Raw genomic sequence first — 4,389 nt, forward strand, 5'->3', positions numbered from 1 at the left:
GAAGAAAGATGTTGAATCTATTTAATTATTCTTGAAAAATAATTTATTTCTGTGCATTTTTATTCCACACTGCATCAAATTAAAGTTGATTACGTTGATTAAGCATCATGAGGTGGAGCGTGGTTCCCTATTTTTTTTTTTTTTTTTTGCTGGGAGTTTGCAACCCTATTAGTTAGGTTGCTTACTCTTTAAAATACCAGAATAGGCAGGATGGAGTAGGTATAAGTTTATTAGATTGATCAGTTTTGCTGAACTATGAAATATTTTGGGCGCAGTGTATTTTTTGCATACAGTTATAACAGAATAGCTTTAGTGTTGTTGTTTATTTTAACTTGAGTATGAACTTATACGAAATGCAGCAAGATATTAAAAAAAACCGTTTTGTTGATTAAAAAACACTTTATATCGGATTCATATCGGTATTGGCAGATATCCAAATTTATGGTATCGGTATCGGACATAAAAAAGTGGTATCGTGCCATCTCTAGTTAGGTCACAAGTTGGCCTAATTTTGGTACATTATAACATTGTGTGCAAAATAGCATACCGCAAGGTACTTTGTATAGTACAGGAAATCTGTGGTCTACCAGTTCTAAAGCGAGGTTGAAAACTGCTCATGGTTATCACACTGTGCTTAAGCCAATTATTTCCTCAACATTGAGCTTTACATTTCTAATCCATATCTGTATGTCAGATTGAAGGTGTGTTTCAGCCTGATAAGTTGTAATCAGGCTGAAATTGTTTGTATCGTTATCATTTTCAGCACAGTTGATCTTTAAAGCTTCCAGACAGTCCCTGGAACGTGTGTGCATGTGTGGAGCTCTCAACCAATGTTTAACTTACAGAGGAGCTGATAGGATTTCATATTTATTCAAAGCTCCATTATTAGTTAAAATAAACTTGTATAGCAGGTTGTTTAAAGAAAGGTAATCAGAACCAAGATGGTGAAACTTGGAGAAGGTGTTTTGAGCACAGTTTACATGTGTTTCTTATGAGATGTGCATGTAAATCTCCCCCACATTTATGAAGTTACAAGAGGTGAGAATCACCGGACACCCCACCATATGATATTGTGATTTTTGTAATGTTTTGTGATACAGAACATTGTGATTTATCACCTTTTTTCAACTGCAAAGTGTTTTAATAATAATACAACAAAGTCCTCAGTCTGTCACTTCAGTCATTTTTGTTGCTGACAGGCTGAACTGTTTGTATTACATTTGAGTTTCACGTCCCTTGTTGAAAAAATCCTAAATGTGCACAGACATTTGCCTTAAACACAGATGGTGTTTTCCTGATTTCTTTCTCTGCCTCCATCCTTGTTTTCCCAACATTATCCCACATGCTGGCCATCACCTCTGCTGACCTCACTAAAGAAAAAACTCAACTGTAAAAGCAATTAATGTTGTTATTCTTGTACAAAAACAAATTATAACATGTACATATATGTATATGTACAGTGATGTGTTGAGGAGGGTGAGAGTGGCTTTGTTTGTTTTTCCAGTACAATAAGGTTATTCATTGTAGAGTGACTCCTTCTTATGACAGACTTCAGTGACAATAACACAAGTGAGAAACCACAGAGCCGTCTGTTATCAGTCTGCAATTGAACTGTGATAAATGATTGAAAATCACATTTCTCTTGTTGTCTACATATATATTCACATTTTTGCTCAGCAAACTTCCTGTTTTAGAGAAATATAACCAAAGTACAACCAGCTGATAGCCCGTTGAGTTGAGTCCCCTGGAGCTGTGCTAACTGACAAAGACCCTTTCAGACTGATGGCAACATGTTGGTGATCTCTCTGCATTTATAAATGAGACACAATTATTATCAAACCGTGAAAGTCTCTGTGAGAGTGACTGTAGAAATATTACATCCTGTTATGTGATCTGTGACCAAAAGTGGTCGTCGAAGTATGTGAAAAAGATTCAGTGCCATCACCAGAATGCCACAGATTTTTTTTTTCTTTTTAAAAAGAACATTTTGTGTGCGTGTCAAGTGTCCCTGTATCGATGAAACATCACTACTCCATCTGTGTTGTGATACTGTGCTGTATTGATTTTTTCCCCCCTTACGGCAGGTGAAAGAAAGCATTCTAACACTGATATCTTTAGTTTGTATGCACTTGCACTTCAATCATTATGCAGGTCAAAGCTGATCTGCTGTCCTCGCTGCTCGTTTTCTGTGTCTATGTTTTGTTTTAAACTGAGCTCAGCTTAAGCTGGTTCACATGTCTGTGCTCCCTCTCTCCCTTTCTGCAGGTGACATGATGATGGTGCTCATCTACATCTCCAGCTGTATACGTGATGGAGGCTGAGGATTGAGTGGATGATCAGGCTGCTGATGTGTGTTTCATTGGTGTAGTTTTCACAGCATCAGGTCCTATTTGTGTTTGACTCTGAAAACCATCAAACTTCACAATCACATGGGGTTTTTTTGTTTTGTTTTTTTGCTGCAGGAGCTTCACTCTGAATCCTGACCTCCTCCTTCTGCTTCAGTGGTTTCTGACTTCATAATTTGGTCACCATGGCAACCATAGAGATGATTGAGGTCCCTAATTTGACTTTCTGAGGTCAGTCGTCACTGTTAATGTTTATATTTTGTTAGATTGTTAAAAGTTAGCAGGCTGTTACATTTTGTATCGTGTTTTGGTGTTTGTCCTCTAATATATCAGGTGGATGAAACCAATTGAAGAACTTTCCCCTCTTTAATAGACAAGTTGGTCCAGCCCAAACAGCTGTTAAATCACAGTAACATTGATCAATATTTAGAGACAGATGAGTTATTTGTGCAGCACTTTTGCTGTAGATGAACAACGTGTGTGCTGATGGATCAATTTTGATTAATAAATGTTGAGTAAATGCTGGAAAAATACAATATGAATCTTAATCTTCACTGTTGTACATAAATCAGTCAGCTCCATATTAGTATTGAAGTGTGGAATGAAATAGGCTGGTTACGTTAAATCATCCCAGGATGTGGCTTAAATGTGTCTCTCCTCTTGGAGTCTCAGACTGAAGTCGATGAAGCAGAGATCAGGACCCTCATAATCTTTGAATGCATTTCCACAGGTCTATAAAATCAGGCATCCAGTCATGCAGTTACAAACCTTTGTGATAAATGGGTCGGCTAGCTGAATTCAAGTGTAGTGTTATAACAGATGCCACCACTTGAATAGGTTCAGAGAGCACAGGGGAAGAAGCTGTTTGTGAATGCAACGCCTCAGATGAAGCTGCCAATGTTACAACAATAGTAGCCAATGATGGATATTTCAAGAAGCTCTATTGAGCCCATTAGAGGAGGCATCTTAATCAAAATGTTCACATCATCCTTTCCTGTGGTACACTTGTAAAACAAACACGGTATACAGACTGATAATACACCTGGCTTATCTACGCTGTGATACCTGCCATTATGAGTAAACTGTGTCTAAAGGAATATAACTTAATGAAGCGGGGAAGATAAACATCAGTGCTGCATTTATGCCGCCTCTCACACAGGATGTCAGTGCATCATGACAGATTCCAAGTGTCCTGCAACAGCAGGAAGCTCTTGCAGGAGCCTGCTTTAACATCAGCTACAAGGCCAGAACAAGTATTTCACGGGCATCAGAAAGTGGAGCATCAAAGGCGTCAAAGCGCCTGTTCAATTCCTCTACTCTTCATTGTTCCTGGCAGTCTGCATACAGTGGGGTATAAAAGCCATCCACGGCTCGCAAAATCGCTAGCCCAACGTCCCGGGGCTACTGATTTTTTTTCTTTCTTTTTTTTTAGTCAGGCTACCAAAATCCATCTCGGCTCTGCCCGTCAGGCTATCATAGGAAGGAAAAATATGTCAATGCTCGATTTCTGAGTCGACAAGCGCCTTTGTTACTGGGACCAGTCATTTTAAGAAAGACCCCATCAGAACCCATGAGAAATGCAAGAAAATACCAACTACCATTGGCAAAATTTAGTAATCTTTGCAAACTTCAAAAAGCAAATGGCCTAGATCTTGGTTCCACTTGCCTCTTACCCGTGACTTCAGTGTAAATTTCAAATTCAGGATCTGACACAGACTGATTCATGTCCTTCACAGTTCTTAGGAGTTCATAGAAATTTCTGTTCAATTAGAACCAAATATTTGAGTTGATGATTGTAATTTTTATAGAGTTGATGTAATTTGTGTTTTAACTACTTTTTGATTGGAGTTTTGTTTCCTTTACAATATTATACTTTAATGAATAAAATTGTAAAGGAAATAAAACATCAATCAAAAAATTGTCCCCTTTTTTTTCCGGCTACTTAAATTTATTTTGGGCTACCAAAACTGAAGAGTGCCTGCACGAAGGGCTACCAGGGATTTTGAAATTTTGAGAGCCCTGCCATCCATGTATAGAAAGACAG

The 4,389-nt window shown here is 38.1% G+C and overlaps 1 long non-coding RNA gene across 1 annotated transcript in view; it reads left to right on the forward strand.

Annotated features, from left to right (window-relative positions):
• LOC102212526 (uncharacterized) overlaps positions 1-4,389 on the forward strand; it is a 6,949-nt gene that overhangs the window by 2,173 nt on the left and 387 nt on the right. Inside the window, exons 2-3 of the long non-coding RNA XR_312518.2 lie at positions 2,266-2,349; positions 2,463-2,576. This is a non-coding gene — a long non-coding RNA (uncharacterized LOC102212526). The remainder of the gene's footprint in view (positions 1-2,265; positions 2,350-2,462; positions 2,577-4,389) is intronic.

This window comes from Pundamilia nyererei, unplaced genomic scaffold (assembly GCF_000239375.1).
Source record: "Pundamilia nyererei isolate P.nyererei 1_Seehausen unplaced genomic scaffold, PunNye1.0 scaffold01312, whole genome shotgun sequence".
NCBI classification, from domain to species: domain Eukaryota; kingdom Metazoa; phylum Chordata; class Actinopteri; order Cichliformes; family Cichlidae; genus Pundamilia; species Pundamilia nyererei.